This window comes from Ipomoea nil, unplaced genomic scaffold (assembly GCF_001879475.1).
Source record: "Ipomoea nil cultivar Tokyo-kokei standard unplaced genomic scaffold, Asagao_1.1 scaffold1940, whole genome shotgun sequence".
Lineage (NCBI taxonomy): Eukaryota > Viridiplantae > Streptophyta > Magnoliopsida > Solanales > Convolvulaceae > Ipomoea > Ipomoea nil.
Genome location: NW_017618368.1, coordinates 956,477 through 978,527, shown reverse-complemented (window position 1 = coordinate 978,527; position 22,051 = coordinate 956,477). Strand labels below are relative to the sequence as shown.

Sequence of the window (22,051 nt, the reverse complement as noted above, 5' to 3'; positions counted from 1 at the left end):
GCCGACGTTGTAACGTTTTTATTTTTTATTTTTTAAATAATATACAACGTCGTCTAATACCAATTAGCCGACGTTGTAACGTTTTTATTTTTATTTTTTAAATAATATACAACGTCGGCTAATACTAATTAGCCGATGTTGTAACGTTTTTATTTTTTTTTTTAAATAATATACAACGTCGGCTAATACGAATTAGCCGACGTTGTAACATTTTTATTTTTATTGTAAATATATTACAACGTCGGCTAATTTTAAATAGTCGACGTAAACTGTATGTTTTTTTAAATATATATACAACGTCGGCTAATACTAATTAGCCGACGTTGTACTTTTTTTTTTTAATATACAGTTTATTTGTCTATTTATACCGGGCTCAAATTACTCACAACCACATCCAAAACCTGCTCAATTTCTCAAAACTACATCCAAAACCTGCTCAATTATTGCACCACAATCACAACAAAATATGTAAAATCTAATATTTATAATCAAACAAGTAATAAAAGTAATAAATCTCATAATTTGATACTAATCAATAATACAAGTTAACATTATCAAAACCTAATATTAATTTGTTCAATTTACATACTTAACCATACATCAACAAAGAAATCGGCCCATACGTCTCTTACTTGATCAATTTCTTGTTGAGTGTAGCTCGATCCACCAACTCTCTCAACAATTTACAAAGTTGATAATTATTAAATAATTAGTAAGCTAGCATTTTTAAAATTAGAAAGAGAAAGGTATTATATTAAATTATATGCCTTATCCATTCCCGCACATGCTTCTTTGGAAAGAATTTCAAGAATGTATTTCATCACATAATATCCACATGCCGTACTTCCAACTTGTTGAGCATACTACATTTGAATTAAATTACATTTAAAATTACCAAGTGGCTTGTAGTCCACTGGTATCGGATTGCTCTCCTATGTGAGAGGTGTAGGTTTCGAGCCTTGGTGTAGGCATAGATTGTATGGGTATTCCCCTTCCTTTGTAATAAAAATTACATTTAAAATTTTATTTAATAAAACAAAAATATATGTACTTTTGCAAATGTATAAAATACTTACCAAAACTTTAGTCCATTTTGGTAAATGAATTGATCCATTGCTTCTCAACAACTTTGCTGAATTCACACACCTAAAATTATAAGAGATTAGTATACATAAATACTTTATGACATCATGCATACTTTATTAATTATACATATTAATACTTATAAGTTCACATACTTTTCAACAATATCTTTGATGTCATCACGTGGCTGGTCTCCAATTGGATCAAACCAATAGATGTCATTAAGTTGAGGACAAATTGCCATCAACATCCAATGGTCACTACAAATCAATAATGTATTAGTTGTAAGTAAATATAATATATAATAGAAGTGTATTATATATAAGTTATTTTATTTGAAACAATTAAAACGTACTTTAAAATATATGACGCTAGATAACATTGTTTCTGTCCATATTGCATGGTGACGTTGATATACCCTGTCCGTTCATCTATAGTATTTGAAACTGGTTGAATGAAATGTGGATCTAAGAAGCCATATGTGGTCTTTGATGCCAATTCAAATTTGTCATAAAGACCCCTATTCAAAAATACAATCAATCATATATATTAGTAATATAATAGATGAAATGAAAAATATTATATAAACAAATATAAGTAAAGAACTTAATTATTACCTTATAAAGAACTGCAATATGGAAACATCTAACGTCTCCATCCTTAAGAAACGCATAATCTCCGACGGGTCAAGTTGTAAGGGATAGTCAACATCACCCACAATACCACGCTCCATCTTTATCACAACATTTTCATCAAGTTTGCGAACAATTTTATATACATTTAGACATCGAGGACTCAAAGAAGTCGGATCAGTTATAGTGAGATCAACAGAAGGTCGTTGCATACCGGAATCATAAGTCATTTTTAACTGTTCAATATAAGTAACAATTACTATTTTTAAAAAGTAAATTAAACACTATTTTAAAATCCAAAAATTTTGAAAATACATACCTCATCAGCTTGGGTATACAACTCAACCAACTTCTTTGGCCAAATAATAAAGTTGTGCAGTGCATCCCTTAACAGTTGAACCTCAACCAACTTCTTTGGCCAAATAATAAAGTTGTGCAGTGCATCCCTTAACAGTTGAACCTCATCGGTAGGGAAGGGTACCTTGGCACTTGACACGAGAATTTCATTTACGCTGACCTTCACTTGATCCACATGTATTTGTATCTCGTGAACCCTTTCGGCCTTGTAAACTGTCCCACGTGCAACTTTACTTCTAATGTGATCTTCCGAATACAATTCACATTCTGCTCCTAACTGCATGAATTCATATTAAAAAATAGCTAAAATGTTTTTAATAAATAATAATAAGATTAGTTATAAATGATTACTTACGACCGGTAAATCAGCAAAAGGGTCTGGAGAACTTGCTTTTTCACTATGACAATGTGGTTGGACAGCTACACACATGTCTTCCTCCTGCCTTGATGGTACAGGTTGAGCCGCTGGAGTCTTCATACTACTAATTTCATTCATCATCTCTTGAATGGTTACTTGCATGGATGTTTCAAAATGCTCTTTTTGAATTGCTAACGCCTCAGCAACTGCTGCCTTAATCATATCTTTTACTTCTGGTGTAGGCTGGCTTTGACGATGTTTTGCATGACCAAAGTAGCTTTTTAAGCCATGTGCTCTACCCACGGCTCTAACATGTCCGCAATGCTCATCTGTACCTATGGCATTAGACAATATATCTTGTCTACCGGACTCAACAAATTCTCCTTGAGAAGCTTGCAATGATAGCAAATCGTAACATATAAAAAATTATTTAATAATGATTACTATCTATCTTAATAATGTAGAAAATTATAACATATTACTTACAATCTTTTCCACGACCATTCTAGTCGCTTCGTTGTTAATATTTCCTGATTTTTTCATTCTTGCCCTCTTCCACTTTTCATGTCTAGTTGGAGGAGATGGAGGAGAAACTATTGACGATGGATCTGAACTTGCAGCTTCTTCTTGTTCTTTCATCTTCTCATCCATCATAAGCTTCTCCAATCTCTTATAGCCTCCTCGGGCTAAATGATATGGATGGACATTCTTACTCTGTAGCTCTTGATGTTTCTTTCTTGATTCCTACACAAAAAGAAAACATTAAGTAATAATATATCTTTAATATATTTGAGTTAATAAATAATTGATAGAAAAATAATAATATATACCTCAAACTCTGCAGTTTTACGAAGCTCCAGGTACTTTTTCCATGTATTTTGATCAACGAATGTGTATTTTTTACATGGAGTATTGTTTATTGGGTCTTCATTATTGAATATAAAGTCTCTGTTCAATCTACTTTTAATGTCTCTCCACCATTCACCAGCATATTTCATCAAAGAATCCTTCAGATCCGCATTAGTGGGAATATCATAAATGCTCCGCAAGACAAGATTATTTATTAGAAACAAATTAAATACAATTAATTCAAAAGTTTTATAAATAAGTTGCATACCACGATATTATCCCACACCAACGCTTTACTCTCTTCTGGGACCACTTTCCAATTTTTATATGTGATAGGAACTTTGCTTCATGCAATCAGCGCAAAATAACTTCTGAATTGGGCGCTCCCTACTCCAACATCATCGTGTTTACTATCAAATTGAACCACCAATTTCTTGTTTCTGTCACCACGCCCAGAAATTAATTTTGTCATAACGGTGGCACCCCTCTTCTTAGCTTTGGTATTAGTACCTTTAGCTTGGGTGGTACTATCAATAGGGGGGTCATTTGATGAATCCATATGCCTGTTTAGCAAAGAAATTATTAGTGAATGACAAAAGAATAATATACATAAATATAACTGTAAATATTTAGATATAGTAAACACAAGAAGAAGTTAAAGCATTACAAATAATAATCAATTATCCCATAGCCCTTCATGATGATCATCCCGTGATGCATGCATTTCATCTATCTTATTATCTATAATAACTGGAAATAAACTTGAAGAAAAAGGTGGTATTTCCTCAATCTCATAACTAACATCTTCATTCCCTTCACCAGTAATTTGTCTCTTTCCATGAAGAACAACAGACCATTTTTTATCACTAGGATCAGTAACATAAAATACTTGTTTTGCTTGAGATGCCATTATGAATTGCTCATTTTTGTGACCTTCACTGTTCAAATCGACAAGTGTAAACCCTAAGTCATCAGCTTTAACACCGTGTTTACTATCTACCCATTTACATCAGAACATCGGCACTTTAAACTGAACATAATCAACCTCCCATATTTCTTCAATCACACTATAATATGACAACTCTGCAATCACCGGATTTTTATCTTTCGAACTACTGAAGTGCACTGAATTTGCAACCAAAGAAACTCCACTGTTTTGCATAGTGCTCTTTTTATCTTGTTTTTTTGTATAAAAAGAAAATCCATGTATATCATATCCAGTATAACATATGACTTGCATACAAGGATCATGAGCTAACAATCATACTGTTTCAGAATAGTTATCAGCACTTAGAACTTTATTCTTAAACAAACTAATAAAAGTACGATTATGTTCACTCACAATCCACATGTCTGTCTTTCTTGGATTTTGCTCTTTAATCATTGCCTTGTGCTCATCTAAATATGGCTCGACTTCACTTGTATTATGAAAGATGTACAAATGTGCTTGCTCAATATCTGCACGAGGCATACTGGCTACTTTGCATCCTCGAGTACCTTTCCCAGCACTTCTTCATTCATGTCGATACTTAGAAAGACCAATAGCTTTTACCCCCGCCAAATATTCAGTACAAAATTCAGTTACCTCCTCAGCAATATAGCTTTCAACAATAGATGCTTCTGGTCGATATCGGTTCCTCACATAACCTTTTAAGACTTTCATGTACCGTTCAAATGGGTACATCCACCTCAAATAAGCAGGACCGCACTGTCTGATCTCTCGCACCAGATGTACAACCAAATGAACCATGACATCAAAAAATGACGGTGAAAAATACATCTCCAACTGACACAATATAACAATAATGCCATTTTGCAATTCATCTAGTTTGTCTGGATCAATCACTTTTCCACAGATAGCATTGAAAAAGAAAAAAAACCTTATAATAGTATATCTCAACTTTTTTGGCAATATACCTCTAACAGCCACTAACAATAGTTGCTGCATTAAGGCATGACAATCATGAGATTTCAATCCCACCAATTTTAAATCTTGCATATTCACAAGTGTTCTAATATTTGATGAGTACCATTGTGGTACCTTGACTCCACGTAAACACTCATAAAAACTTATTTTCTCCATTGTTGATAAAGTATGAGCAGCTGGAGGCAAATATGTCTTCTTATCCCCTTGGCGTAGAGCTAATGTAACTCGTATGTTCATTTCAATCAAGTCTAATCTAGCATTGCGTCCATCTTTAGTCTTACCTTTTATATCTAAAAGAGTTCCAACAAGACTATCACACACATTTTTGTCCACATGCATCACATCAATACTATGTCTCACATCTAATGTCTTCCAATATGGAAGATAAAAAAACATGGATTTCTTTTTCCATGGACTCTTTTCATTTGGAGGTATCTCAACATTAGCTCTTGACCTCTTACCTCTTTGAGATTTAAGCTTTTTAGTTTTACCAAAAGTAACATTTATACCTTTTACACGTTCATAAACATCAATCCCAGTTCAGTGGTTGTGGAGCATCTGTATAGTCTTGTTGCTGTAAGGGTGAACTGTATCAAGAAACCTCCGGTGACCCAAGTAGACTGTCTTTCTGCCATGGACAAGTTGATAATAACATGTATTATCTTCAGATATAGGGCATGCCTTATGTCCTTTGACACTATACCCAACCAGGTTTCCATAAGCTGGAAAGTCATTGATTGTGCAAAAAAGCATAGCATGCAACTTAAAATTCTCTTTTCGGTAGGCATCAAACACTAACACACCTTCATCCCACAATTTTTTCAAGTCCTCAATCAATGGTGCCAAAAAGACATCTATATCATTACCGGGTTGTTTTGGGCCAAAAATCATCAAGGACAGTAATATATATTTGCGTTTCATACACAACCAAGGAAGTAGATTATAAATCACTAACATAACTGGCCACGAGCTATGCTTGCTACTTAGGTTCCCGTGAGGGTTTATACCATCGGTACATAGGCCAAGTCTAAGATTTCTTGACTCATTGCCAAATTGAGGAAAAACATTATCAAAGGTTTTCCATTGAGTAGAATCAGCTGGGTGTCAAAGCTTGCCATTAGAAATTTTTTGATCTGCATGCCATGTTAAGTTTTTCGCGTCGCTTGGATTTGCAAACATATGCTTAAATCTTGGAAGAATTGGGAGATACCACATAACTTTAGCTGGTGGCCCTTTCAAACTTGCCTTACCAACAACATGCTCTCTTATTTTGTACCGAGATGACCCACAGATTGGACATGCATTCAATTCTTTGTATTCATTCCTAAACAATATGCAATCGTTAGGATAAGCATGTATCTTCTCATACTCCATACCCATGGGACACATAATCTTCTTGGCATCATATGTACTCTTCGGCAGTCCATTATCTTCTGGAAGCATATCATTTATTAAATCAAGTGAAGCAGTAAAGCTCTTATCACTCCATCCATTCCTAGCTTTTAAGTTGAATAATTTCAAAACAACAGATAAACGAGTATATTTACTACACCCGGGCCATAAAGGCTGTTTTGAATCATTTAATAATTCACCCAACTCATTTGATTGATTTGTGAACTCTTCTCCAACATCACGGGACATTTCGTCTAACCTATCTTCAGACTCATCATCTTCATTTGCTTCGTTGTCAACATATATGTTAGATGTACAAGTCTCTCTTCCTCCTTCACCGTGCTATATCCATTTTGTATAATTTAGATTAATTCCATCAGAAATTAGATGATCATATATGTCCTTTGCACTTAATAGTTTTAGATTACAACACTTCTTACAAGGACACCAAAACATTGCATCATTATTTGGAAGATGACGTTTTGCAAACTCTATAAATTCTCTAACTTCGGCTTCATATTCCATACTCAACCGAGAAGCATTCATCCAACTTTTATCCATCACAAGTCAATCTAGGATAATAATAATTTCAATTAAACTTTTGTTAACATTGATTCAACAAATATCTAAAATAATTGTTGTGGTGGGCATAGACTAGTTATTATTAGTATTAGTTTTTCAGTACACTAAGTAACAAGCAAGTTACCAGGATTATGTGTCTAATGGTACCCGGGTTGGACTTCCATTTGGAAGATTATGAGTTCGAGCCTCAGTGGAGGCGTTACTGGTTCTTTGTGTTTCAGTAGGTTGAGAAAGTATATGAACAGATACTACAACGTAAAAAGTAACAAGCAAGTTGTGCAGCCTAATATAAAAGTCTAGCTCTAAAATTCGAAATAAATCAATAATAATTTAAATATATACAAATAAACCCTAAAATGTAAATATATTTACTAAAATTTGAAATAAATTAATAATAACATTAAATATATACAAATAAACACTAAAATACAAATATATTTACTAAAATTCGAAATAAATCAATAATAATTACAAATATATACAAATAAACCCTAAAATGCAAATATATTTACTAAAATTTGAAATAAATCAATAATAATTTCAAATATATACAAATAAACCCTAAAATACAAATATATTTACTAAAATTCGAAATAAATTAATAATAATTTCAAATATGTACAATTGAACACTAAAATGTAAATATATTTACTAAACTTCAAAATAAATTAATAATAATTTCAAAAATATACAAATAAACCCTAAAATGCAAATATATTTACTAAATTTTGAATTAAATTAATAATAATTACAAATATATACAAATAAACCCTAAAATGTAAGTATATTTACTAAAATTCAAAATGAATCAATAATAATTACAAATATATGCAAATAAACCTAAAATGTAAATATATTTACTAAAATTTGAAACAAATAAATAATAATTTCAAATATATACAAATAAATTCTAAAATGCAAATATATTTACTAAAATTCGAAATAAATTAATAATAATTTTAAATATATACAAATAAACCCTAAAATGCAAATATATTTACTAAAATTTGAAATAAATTAATAATAATTTCAAATATATACAAATAAACACTAAAATGCAAATATATTTACTAAAATTCGAAATAAATCAATAATAATTTCAAATATATACAAATAAACCCTAAAATGCAAATATAGTTACTAAAATTCGAAATAAATTAATAATAATTTCAAATAAACCCTAAAATATAAATTAATATTTACTAAAATTCGAATTAATTAATAATAATTTCAAATAAACCCTAAAATATAATTATATTTACTAAAATTCGAATTAATTAATAATAATTAAAAAAATTACCTCCAACAGCAGCGAAGAGGCGGACGGCGGTCAGGAGAGCAGCGGACGGCAGTGCGGCAGTGCGGCAGTGCAGCGGACGGCGGGGAGGCTGGGCAGCGCGTCTGTGTGTGGCGGAGCTGCGGCGGCGGCTTGGGCAGTGGTGTGCGGGTAGGAGCGACGACGAGGAGGCGGAGAAACGACGCCGAGGCTACGGCGGAGGCGGAGAAACGACCCGGCGGAGCGACGACCGGCTGTCGCGGCTGGGCAGTGTGGCGTTGGCGGTGGCGATGGCAAAGAGAGGCGTTGGCGGTGGCAATGGGAAGAAGGCTGTGGCGATGGTAGAGTGACTGAAATTCGAATCTCAGATCTGTTTTTAATAACAATATAACATCGGCTAATAACAATTAGCCGACGTTATATCTAAACAGTTTTTAAAAAAATAATAAAAAAGACCCTACGACGTCGGCTAAAACTCGTATCATATTTATTTCTTTTATTTATTTTTTTATTTTTAATATATAACGTTTAGCCGACGTTATATCTAAACAATTTTTTTTTAAAAAAAAATTAAAAATATACCCTACGACGTCGGCTTATTTTTATTTTTATAGCTGACGTCGTAGGGTATTTATTTCTTTTATTTTTTTTATTTTTATTTATAACGTTGGCTATTTGTTAATAACCAACGTTATAAATTTAATAAATAAAAAATAATTAAAAAGTCTTTAACGTCGGCTATGTATATACTACTGGGGGGGAGGGATGGTGTAAATCAAAATCCAACTAGAGGACATCGAAAAGGCTTGATTCAAGCCCGAGCTCGCGTGCGCCGGCACGAATGTTGTCCAGAAATGGGCTGGCCTTGCGGGCTAAGTTATGCCTAACTTCGGTATCATTTTCCATCTGATATAGTCACTTGGTTCGGCCAAAACCGAACCGGAACCGAGAGCACCTACTCTCGTCCGGAGGCTGGCCTTGCGGGCTAAGTTATACCTTGCACTCTCGGGTTGCACCACAGTGCACACAAGAGATGTACTCTCGTGTTGCCTGGTCCGTGTGCTCTCGTGTGAACCTGCACCCCAACGGTCTGAAACCCGAAAGTTCAGCCTGTTGTACAGATTAAACTCATCTGTTACGGAATTAATACTGTTTTAATTCCAATTTTAAATTCTGAGTTTAATCCTACTTAGTGGGTGACTGTTACAGGTGTTATACAATTGGTTTAATACCAATTAAAGGCCATGTTGAATGCTATCCCTTCCGAAAGCCCTATATAAAGAGAGGTAGAGCAGTAGTATTTTTACACAGTGTAGAAACAAAGGAATTCCAGTAGCTTTATTCTCTCAAAACTCTGCTTCTACTCTCTTCTTTAGCCAACCAGTGTTCCAAGCTTTGCTTTGTTCGACGGGTTCCTTGTTTAGGTGCTTAAACAAGGAATCATAGCACGTTTTATCCTGGGAAACCTAGGCTACAACGCTCCTAGCACTTGTGGGAGGTAGCAAATAAGGTTTTAAGGAAAAGAACTTCGTGTTCGAACTCGCGCTAAACCTATACCCAAATACTCAACCTTTTCCTTCCCAGTTTTTTCTGTTTTCCCATATAATATTAATCTTTTCGTAGGATTATTATTTTTGGGAATTTTCTACCATATTACTCAACAATCTTAAAACCTTATATCCGTTTCCCGTTGGTTGTTTATCTCTAATTTCCAAGAAGAAATGGAGCATCCCGTACTGCCAATTGATGGGGAGGATAATGTTGTTGCGGACAACAATGGAAGAAACGGCAACAATAACGTTGTTGTGGATAATAGTGGAGGGAATGGCAACAATGTTGCTAATTCCCAAGCTACACAAGTGAACGTTGGTTCACAAGATGGTGGGAGCACTGAGGGATATATTCCCATGTCTCGGGTACCTTCGGTACCGAGTGGTTCGGCTGAAAAGCCGGAGAAGTTCACCGGTGTTGGTTCGAACTTCAAGAGGTGGCAACAGAAGATGTTGTTCTACCTAGCAACTCTCGGCCTGGCAAGGTTCTTGTCCGAGAGTGTTCCCGAGTTGAAGGAACAAGATGCACAATCCGTGATGGCGGTTGGCTATTGGAAGGATTCAGACTTTCTTTGCCGAAACTACATCCTGAATGGATTGTGTGACACGCTATATGATGTATATCGAAAGATAAGCACATCAAAAGCGTTGTGGGAAGCTTTGGATCATAAATACTGAAGTGAGGATGTCGGCTCAAAGAAATTTGTAGTTGGCCGATTCCTCGACTTCAAAATGGTTGATTCAAAGACCGTGCTAAGTCAGGTAGAAGATTTGCAATTAATCTTTGATGAGATCCGTGACGAGGGCATGGTGCTAAGTGAAGCCTTCCAAGTGGGATCTGTGATCCATTTGTTGCCTCCAGGGTGGAAGGACTTCAAGAACTACCTTAAGCATAAGCGAAAGGAGATGAATCTGGAGGACCTGATCCAGCGACTCAGGATTGAGGAAGGGAACAGGATGAATGATAGGAAGACTCCTATCGTTGTTGGCGCTAAGGCCAACGTTGTGGAGCATGGTAAGAGCTCCAAGAGGAACAAGAAGGACAAGCGAAAGCTAGGTCCGAAAGGTGGCGTTACCAAGAACAAGTTTCCTGGTGAATGCTACAATTGTGGCAAGCATGGCCACAGAGCATCTGAATGCAAGGCTCCAAGGAAGAAGAACAAGAGTTCTGAAGCCAATGTTGTTGGAGATAGCAGTCAGAAAGAGGTCGAGATTAGCCTTTCGGCTATGGTGACCAAAGTGAACCTCGTGGGCTCAAACCCTCATGAATGGTTCATTGATACCGGTGCAACCAGGCACTTGTGTTGCAACCGAGAGATGTTCAACACCTTTGAGACCGTTGAGGGTGAAATGGTGTGGATGGGAAACTCTGCTCAGTCTGCTATGGAAGGCATGGGCAAGGTGGTTCTGAAGATGACTTCCGGGAAGGAACTGACGTTGAGCAACGTGCTGTATGTTCCTGAGCTGAGGAAGAATCTTGTGTCTGGCTCTCTGTTGAACAAGCATGGCTTTCGCATGGTGTTCGAGTCAGACAAGGTTGTTTTGTCTAAGTTAGGAATGTTTGTAGGCAAAGGTTATGTAACTGATGGGCTTTTTAAGCTCAATGTAATGCCTATTATCATGAATAAGAGCAAAGTTAATTCCGTTTACTTGCTTGAGTCTTCCAATTTGTGGCATGGTAGACTAGGTCACGTTAATTATAATTCTATACGTAGCTTAATTAACATGGACCATATTCCTAATTTTCAAATTAACACAAATAACAAATGTGAAATTTGTGTTGAGGCAAAATTAACGAAAGTACCTTTCAAATCGGTTGAAAGGGAAACTGAACCACTAGAATTAATCCATAGTGATTTGTGCGATTTTAGATCGATACAAACGAGAGGTGGTAATAAATATTTTATCACGTTTATCGATGATAGAACACGTTATTGCTATGTGTATTTGCTTAAAAGCAAAGACGAAGCCTTGGGAAAGTTCATTCTTTATAAGAATGAAGTTGAAAACCAACTTAATCGTAAGATAAGAAAGTTAAAAGCGATAGAGGTGGTGAGTACGAAGCACCTATTGGTGACTTCTGTGCGAGTGTAGGTATAATACACGAGCGTACTGCACCTTACTCACCTCAATCGAACGGTGTTGCCGAACGAAAGAATCGTACATTGAAAGATATGATGAATGCGATGCTTATAAGTTCGGGCCTACCTCAAGACACGTGGGGTGAGGCTATTTTGACAAGTAATTACCTTTTAAATAAGGTACCCCACAAGAAGCTTGATAAGACTCCTTATGAGCTGTGGAACGGTAGGAAACCTTCCTACCAGTACCTGAAAGTGTGGGGGTGTCTTGCCAAAGTTTTGGTGCCAACACCTAAGAAAGTAAAGATAGGTCCTAAGACGGTGGACTGTATCTTTATTGGCTATGCACATAATATTAGTGCTTATCGGTTCTTAGTATACGAGTCCCATAATCCAGACGTACACGAGAACACGATAATAGAATCAAGGAATGCATCTTTCTTTGAAAATGTATTTCCTTGTAGGTCCAATGAGGGACCGAGTTCGTCAAAAAGAACGTTTGACGAAGCTATGGATAATGATAGTGGGGAATCCGAGAGAGAACCCGAGCTCGAGCCAAGACGCAGTAAACGGGCGAGAGTTGGAAAATCATTTGGTCCTGATTTTCTAACTTGTTGGAGTACGATTCGAGTACTCTAACTTTTTTATTAGAAAATGAACCCGATTTTCTATCTTGTTTGATAGAGAACGAGCCTCGAACATACGGAGAAGCCGTGACTTCTACAGAAGGACCAATATAGAAAGAGGCTATTAAAAGTGAAGTGGATTCTATTTTACAGAATCACACTTGGGAACTTGTTGATCTTCCTCCGGGTAGTAAACCCTTAGGATCCAAGTGGGTCTTTAAAAGGAAGATGAAACCCGATGGTTCCATCGAGAAGTATAAGGCTAGGCTTGTAATCAAGGGTTACAGGCAACGCGAGGGCCTTGATTACTTCGACACGTATTCTCCCGTGACGAGAATAAACTCCATTAGAATGATACTTGCTATAGCCGCGCTGCGGAATTTGGAAGTTCATCAAATGGACGTTAAAATCGCTTTCCTAAATGGCGAACTAGATGAGGAAATCTATATGGAACAACCCGAAGGGTTCGTGGTTCCGGGCCAAGAAAGGAAAGTGTGTAAGTTGGTTAAATTGCTATATGGTTTAAAACAAGCGCCTAAGCAATGGCACGAGAAGTTTGACCATGCGATGTTGACTAATGGGTTTAAAATAAACGAAAGTGACAAATGTGTCTACATTAAAGAAATGATAGACGGTTATGTCATTCTTTGTTTATACGTAGATGACATGCTCATCGTTGGTAGTAACGATCGAATGATCAAGTCTACCAAAAACATGTTAAATGCGAGATTTGACATGAAGGATATGGGTTTGGCTGATTTAATCCTCGGGATTAGAATCATTAGAAGACCTGATGGTCTGGTGTTAAGCCAATCACATTATATTGATAAAATCCTTGAAAAATTTAACAAGGATAATCATCAAGGGACTAGGACGCCATTAGATCAAAGCGTTCATCTAACCAAGAACCACGGGGAGTGTATTTCTCAAGTAGAATATGCTCGGGCTATTGGTAGTTTGATGTATCTAATGAGCTGTACTAGGCCGGATATTGCCTTTGCGGTTAGTAAACTCAGTAGATATACGAGTAACCCCGGTGCCATGCACTGGACGGCAGTAGTGAAGGTTCTGAAATACTTAAGGTATACTCGAGACCTTGGACTGCACTATGGGAGATATCCTGCTGTACTTGAAGGGTATAGCGACGCTAGCTGGATATCCGATATTAATGACTCCAAGTCCACGAGTGGCTATGTATTTACACTAGCCGGTGCAGCCGTTGCATGGAAATCCTCTAAACAGACCGTGATAGCTAGATCCACGATGGAATCTGAGCTGATAGCCTTGGACAAATGTTGTGAAGAGGCTGAATGGCTACGCCATTTTTTAGAGGATATTCCTAATTGGGAAAGACCTGTACCTCCAATGTGTGTGCATTGCGATAGTCAAGCTGCAATTGGACGAGTACAGAATCATATGTATAATGGTAAGTCTAGACATGTGCGTCGTAGACATAATACCATTAGACAACTTCTCACAACTGGTATTATCTCGATTGGCTACGTAAAGTCAGAAGACAATATAGCGGATCCGCTAACCAAAGGGTTATGTAGAGTAGCTGTGGAGAAGTTGAGACGAGGAATGGGTCTAAAGCCCTTGGTATAAGTTCTATAGTGGACACCCAACCTAGCTGGCACCTAGGTTCAATGGGACAACTAAATTATGGAATGGAGCGTGTCACTGTGGGGGTCTCGGATTCCCTACCACTCCTCGTTAGAAACAGTGGCTCCAGCACAATGTAAAATGCTTTAGTGATTCGAATGTCGGTTGACATATGTGAGTATGCGAGATACTCGGGAAAAAATCACCTATGTGAGAGAGAAGTGAGGGTCGCTTCAAAGGAGAATTGACGGGCACAATTCTTCACAAACTCTTGCAGAACCAGGAATGGTGACCCACGACCAAAATGGGCACAATCATGAGAACAAAGCATGGTTGGGAGGTTCCTGTGTGAGATATGTCATCGTCTACACAAACGGCAGTCGGTTCAAAGACATCGCGTTCTACCGTACAGTCAGTAGAGTAAATGTACCTTCACGAGGGAAGGTTCAAAGGGTGTGACCCTACCTATCCTATATATATATATATATATATATATATATATATATATATATATATATATATATATATATATATATATATATATTCGAATGAGGACAACTATATTATAGAGGACTGTGAGGACATATATAGTCGTGTGCAATTAGTCTGTATGTCGTGTGCATGGTCAGATGTAGTCGTGTACTAATTTATTTTGTGCCCATTATCTGTCTGCACAGTCCTCTATATATTGATGTACTCATGTGAATGCAACCCTATATATATATATATATATATATATATATATATATATATATATATATATATATATATATATATATATAGAGAGAGAGAGAGAGAGAGAGAGAGTGAGAGAAATGTATTCAAATGAGGACAACTATATTATAGAGGACACTAAGGACAAATCTTGTGCATTGGATTTTAAAAATGGATGGTCTAGATTAGATGGTAAATATTTCATTATCAGGCTTATTTTATTCTGTCTCGTGCGTGTGTTTTTTGTAAGGGGGTGTTTTGGAAATTCAATAGAGGTTTGTTTAATGTGGCATTCTTTTTTTTTTTTTTTTGGCCGCTTACTATTCATGTTCGTTTTTTCCACGCCTTAATTTCTCTCTCTCCTTTTTCAGACACTTCGTTTTCTTTCTTCTCTTTGCAGTCGTAAAAACTAACGGCGGTCGGCGTTCCTTTCTTCGCATTGCACTCGGCGGTGGCAGTAATGGGGGACACTGTTGCGGTCGACGGTCGAAACGAGCTGGGGAGTGATCTGCAGCTACTGGGCGAGGTTTGTTTATCCTCCCTGCGCGTTTCTTGTTTGTATTCTCCTTGTTGCGATTCCATTTTTTTTTAGTAGACGTTAGGGGTTTTTCCTTTTGGGTTGTTGAGGGTAAGAATATTCGCCCTTCGCCCTTCGCCGTTCTTGCTTTTTTATTTCCCGTGTTGTTAATCCTCTTTTTTAGAAGGTAGGTTTTTTTTTTTTTTTTTTTTTTTTTTTTTTTTTTTTTTTTCTTTTGGGTTTTTTTTTTTTTTTTCATTTGGCTTTTGTGCATTGTGCTGAAACGTAGGTAATTTCTTTGAATTCCATAGTGAAATGCCCAATTGCATTTGGTTTAGAAAATTTTGTTTATTGTTCATTGCGTATGCGTAATTAGCAATCTTTTATGTTCGGCCAAATTTGTTTTTTTTTTATTATTTACAATTTCGTGTTTTTTCTTGTTTTCTTCTTGAAACACTAGTTGTATTGCATTTTTTTATTGGTATTATTATTATTATTCTTGTAAAAATTATATATTTTTTGTGTTATATGTTTCATTTCAAGAAGAAACATGTCATTAAGGCTAGTACCTTTACTGTTATATTTCTTTTTGGGTGCATTTTCGTAAGGTCTTTGCCCGACAGGGTAGTGTGGGGTTCGGGGGGATTATGATTTGGGAATTATACTGTTTTTTATTTTTATTTTTATGTTTGTATTTATGCGGAAAATCCTTCCAATTTTGCCTAGTAATATTTGCAAGAGGTTTTCATGTTCTTATTCTATTATGTATTGTTCTGGTTTCACCGTGCACGGACACAGAGTATTGTGTGCATTTTTCTTTTATATTGTGTGCACTTTGCATATGCCCAATTGTATTTGGTTTAGCAAGGACATTCATGATCTTTCGAGCAATGTGGCACGTGCGTTGCGCTATCTTTTGATCCCTTTCTGTACCACCAAAGATTGATTTGTTAGATTAAACTTATTGTTTGTTTCGTTTTTCTTTTTGGGTGTTTTTGTGACACCTCGCAAATCTAAATTCTATTTAGGGATTAATTAAGTAATTAATCCTAATCTAATTGGTGAATTATTCTTTAAATTCCTGAAAATTCAATAGTCGGGGACTAGTAATTGACTAGTCAACCCAAGTCAAGGTGTTGTACCTAAAGCTTTAAGGATAGTTCCCTTGTTCCCTTACACTTCTTCATCTTAGTAAGGGTAATGAAGGCATTTCACCTCATGTTTGTATTACAAGCTAACCTAGAAGACACCTTTCATTCTTTCCCTTACACTTTCAAAACATAAGCTCTTCCTTCTCTCTAAAATTTAGCTAGCTTTTCTTCCATGCTAAGTTGAGGCTTTCCAAGATTTTCAAAGTTTGTCTCCAAGATTCTACCTTTCCTACTCTTGAGCATCTAGGAGGGTAAGATCTATGTTCCTTTTGTGTTTTTAGTGCTTTCTAAGGTATCTTTTCCTAAAGATGAAATCTTTATGATCTTTTGGTGTGTTCTTGAAGTGGGTGTTGAAGGTGAACCTTGTTAGGGGCTTTGAGGAGTGTTTTAAGTGAAGGATTTGTCTTCAAGAGGTAACCCATGCTCTACGAAATCTATTTTGCTTACCTATATGATGATTTCTTGGATTCTACATGTGATTTTGCTATGAAATGTGAGTGTTGATGCATTGTCTTGTGAAAATGCATATCTAGAGCTTGTTATTAGGGTACTTGTATGCCATTGCTTGGCTATTCCTTTTATTCAAGTCATTTTGTTGTATTTTGTGAGATTTTGCATGTTTTGGACTTGAATTTGAGTTTGGTGTTGAAAATCTCCGAAGGGATTAATTTGTTCAGCGTTCGGTACCCGCGGGCGGAACGGCGGGTAGGGCTCCACCCGCCGCCCCACCCACGGGGTACGTTGGCTTGTGGGACTTGGTTCCCGTGGGTGGAACCACGGGTGGGGGTCCACCCGTGGCTCCACCCGCGAGTACGTGTGTGGTGATGTGTGGGGATTTGTTCCCTGTGATTCTTTTGACTCGGTAATTGATGTTTTGACTTCCCGATGTTCTTTTGTTGGGCTTTTGAGTGTCTTCTTGATGTTTCGTATGTCTAGAACTATATGGTAGGATTCCATGTAGGATTTGGTGTCTTGAATCGTGCTAAGTGTTCAACATTGTGATACGTTGAACCATGATGAGTCTTGTATGTTCTTTGGAACTATGTTTTGTTTATCCGTTTGATAAGCATGCTGGTTTGATGTTGAAATGCTAGCGTGTGTGGTTTGTTCTTTCCTATTGTGGATGATAACTTTTGTTGATCATCGTTGATGTCGGATTGTGATCCTTCCTTGATTGAGTATGGTTTCACATCTTCGTTGTGATCCGTTGATTGATTCCTATGATGATGAATGTGTGTGTTGGTTGTACCTGGATTGCACAATTAACGGTATGGGACATTAATCACCAAGGTACAGATGTGGTCCTCGTGGTGGCCATGCATGAGTTTGGTGGTTTGTTATCGTGAGTATAGCTCACACGGTTTGGCGGTTTTGTGATGTGACTTTGCAATGTACCCTCGTGTACTATGCGTTCGGTGGTTTTGTTTGGCGGTTGTTGGAGGGGGAACGGCGGTTCCCAGAGGCAAAAGGTTTGACTTGGAAGTATAGGGTGACACTCGGAGGTAAAGGTTGAAACCGTAATAAGGCCGGGGGTAGGCATAAGGTTGGAACAGGGCATAAGGTTGGAACTCGAAACTTGTGACATGAAGCGTCATTGTGGCATAAAGTGCCAGTATGTGGATGTTTATCCTTATCTGTTGAGTTATTATGTTGTTACTCGTGTCTTGATGTGTTTTTGGGATGTGTTTCCCCTTGTCCTTGTTGTGAGTGATATAGAGTCTTGTGGTTGGCTTCCATCTTTGGTTTTGAACCCCTATATACAGTATTCCATTTCGAAATGATTTTGTATATACTATCTATCTATATATGCTTTTGACATGTATTGGTGGGTTACCAGCATCATTCGCTGACCGGGCGTCGTCCCATTTTATCTATATGTGCTTTTCAGGTTCCGAGTAGTGGCGAGCGCGATCTAGTAATGGATAGTATAGATCCCTTAGACTTTGTAGTTTGTTTTGGGCCTGTGTGCCTTCTATGTTGGATTTTAGACTTGTGTATGGTCTGACCTTGTCCCTTTAGACTGATGATATAGATGTTGTTTTCGCCTGTGCGTTCACCTTAGCGTGGACGTGACATAACACTCTTAGTTTTCCAGTTTTTATATAGTTAAGACTTCCGCTGTGTATGCTTATATTATGGTTAGATTATCTGAATGTTTAAGTTTAATTTGGCCTGGAAATCGGGGGTGTTGCAGTTTTTGAACTTAGTATGTTGGCCATGCCTTGTTTTTGTATACGTTTTGATGGCCAATTATGGAATACGTCTTTTAACATTGTTTAGATGTTGAGTTTTTGGTAATTTAATCTCTTTATTTTCATCCATTAATTGTATTCGCTGCAATCATTCGTGTGTATAAGTTATATTATTTGTGTGCAGGTCTGTTATAAGCTGTGTGCTCATGGTTTCTTTTGCTGTGCATTTTTTATGTTCAAGATATGTGCGTTGTTTGTTAATTTATCTTCAGTCCTATTTTATGTTGTGTGCCAAAATCATTATATTTACTTTATATTGTGTGCCCGTTTAGTGTAGTTTGTGTGCATTACTACATATGTTGTGTGCCTTAGCTTCTATCCAATATTTCGTGCGTACATGATATGTTATTACTGTGCTTTTGTGTTATAGGATGTCAGTACTTGGAGTTCATTTTTTTGTGCCATTTTTTTTTTTGTTCACGTTGTGTGTGTTGTTTGTTTATTTAATGTAGAGTCTTTTTTTACGTTCTGTCCTAATTTCCTAAGTGTAGTTCAATACTAGTTTGGCATGTGCACACACCGAATGTGCATTGTGTGCCCATATAGTGTAATTTCTGTGCACTCCTTTTGCACATTGTGTGCCCTTTTATCGGTTGTTGTGTGTACGGTGAGTTCGGTTTGACAACTATATTCCATATGCACTTGGTACCATAAATAATGAAAGCAGTTACATGTAGTTATTTATTCATGGTAGAATGTCATGGGATTTTAGAACACATAGTTATTTTTGTCGTAGTGGAGAATTACATAATTTGAGAAATCTATTACCCATTGCCGCTGCATACCGTTTGTAATACTCAACTCCTTAATTTACTGTTTCAAAATGTTGGCCGCGGTAGGACTTTATTGTATCATCACAATCTGGAATAAATTCATTTGTTTTTCCCATAGATGTCTCCACATCGTACAACACAAAATTGAATTCAGTAAGAATGTGAGTTTGGTTAATTATTGCACACACTGTCATTGAAAATGTCTCATTTTTGCCATTTTTAATTCAACCACTAATAGTTTCATCATATTCAAAATGAAATGTTTACAGAAATTGCAAATGACAATAATAATTTCACATAAAGCTCTCCCTTTCCATCACACAAATACCAAATATATGCTAAACTCATGAAAAATACTAAAAGTTATTGCACAAACTGTAATTGAAAATGGCTCATTTTTGCCATTTTTATTGAAATTAAATTGCCATTTGTAATTGAACAACTCACATATTTCATCATACTCAAAATGAAATGTTTTTAAAAATTTCCAATGCCAATAATAATTTCACAAAAAACTCTCCCTTTCCATCACACAAATGCCAACTATATGCTAAATTGATGAAAAATATTAAATTTTGTTGCACACGCTGTCATTTAAAATGGTTCCTGTTCTTAGGGGTGACCGCGGTTCCGGTTCCGGTTCCGGTTCATGAACCGGCGGTTCCAGTTGAAACCGCCGTTTCTAACCGGATTTATCTAAAAATAAAATAAAAAATACTTTTTTATTTGTCCTCTTAAGTCTTGGCGCAAAGGCCAAAGACCAAAGACCAAAGACCAAAGTTTGGTCTTTGGCCTTTGCGCCATTAATTACATGAGATTTCAAGTCTCACGTCACGTCCCACTCTACCCACTGCCTAATGCGGAAGTGTGGCAAAGTGGCAGACGGCAGTATGCTGCAACTATTAATTTTTTTAATTTTTTTTTTCGGTTCCAAACCGGAACCGGCGGTTCCGGTTCCTTATTTACGAAAACCTTAACCAGAACCATATTGGTTCCGGTTAGGAACCAGAACCAGAACCGTACGGACTGTTCCGGTTCGGTTACGGTTGCTACAGTTACGATTTCGGTTCGAGCCGAACCATGGTCACCTCTACCTATTCCGCGATGTACGTGCACACGACGTTCTCATGCATGGCACTCGACATTCAACAGTATGGAATACTACATCCTAAGATACCATCCTATGTACGTGCAGTAAACGAGATGAATTTTTGCCCCCCTCAACGACTGTACTTCTAAGAAGATGTGTCGCAAACCCTATCCTCTACATAATGAACTTGCCGTCGCTTAGTTTTTTTACGGCATGTTTTGTAACTGTGGCCTCTGACATACTACAATGTTGCACACGCCATCCTCATGCATGTTACACAATTTTTATAAGTTTGGCACACAACATCCTAAGTCACGAACATATGTACGTGATTTACCCCAAATAAAAATTGTACGTACGTGCACTCCACGATATTTCGCAAACCCTATTCTCTACCGTAATGCACTTCCCCTAAACATTTAGAAACACATAGTTGAGTAACTTATTGTTATACATGTCGATGTCTGCAGCTCTCTGGTGGTTATCGTCCATTCCAGTGTCAAAACCTCTCGAGTGATCGTCATCCATAGTGGTGTCAGACCCTCTCTTCTGGTCATCGTCCATGGTGGTGTAAGAAGCGCTCATCCGATTGTCATTCAGAGATTTCCCTTGTTGTGAATTACATTCCGATTTGGCCTACAATTTGTTACCATGAATATACTCCTTCTAAGATATTAAGTTTGTTAATTACAATCCTTCCAAAATAAAAATTTCTCTCAAATGTCTTCTTTGCACTCCCTTGTTATTTCTAGTCCACAATATCTTGTGGAGTCATATCATTACCCAACCCTTGAGAAGCCGACATCTGCGGCGGCTTACTCAAGACGGCTCACACTCTGGACTCTTCTCGGCACTAGGTAGCCCTTTTCCGCTTTTCCGCTTTTGATGGCTTCACTCTGGACCTTATCAAGCACCAGGTAGCCCTTTTCTAGGTCGCCCCCTCCGCTAGGCCAGCACCAGATGGGTGGACGTGTAACACCCCAATTTTCATATCCAAAATTTCCTTCAATTTCTTTTTTCTTAATTTACAATTTACTAAACTCATAGCGGAAGCATTAACTAATCAAAAGAAAATGGGTGTTACCACCACACTCAGGTATTTCTCTATACCCAAACGCTAAGGCTAAATTTACAATTTACAATAAACAACTCAAGATATGTACTAGTACAAAAACAACTAACAATTCAATTGTCTAACTAATAAATGATATCTCTAGCTGGTTCGCTCATTCTCATGCC

General features: G+C 36.9%; 1 long non-coding RNA gene across 1 annotated transcript; it reads left to right on the top strand.

The window, feature by feature from the left end:
- The first annotated feature begins 637 nt into the window (after positions 1-637).
- LOC109146868 lies at positions 638-21,659 on the top strand. Its single transcript, XR_002048523.1, has 4 exons — positions 638-653; positions 7,297-7,299; positions 12,464-12,470; positions 21,584-21,659. It is a non-coding gene; the product is annotated as an uncharacterized LOC109146868 (long non-coding RNA).
- Positions 21,660-22,051: the final 392 nt, after the last annotated feature.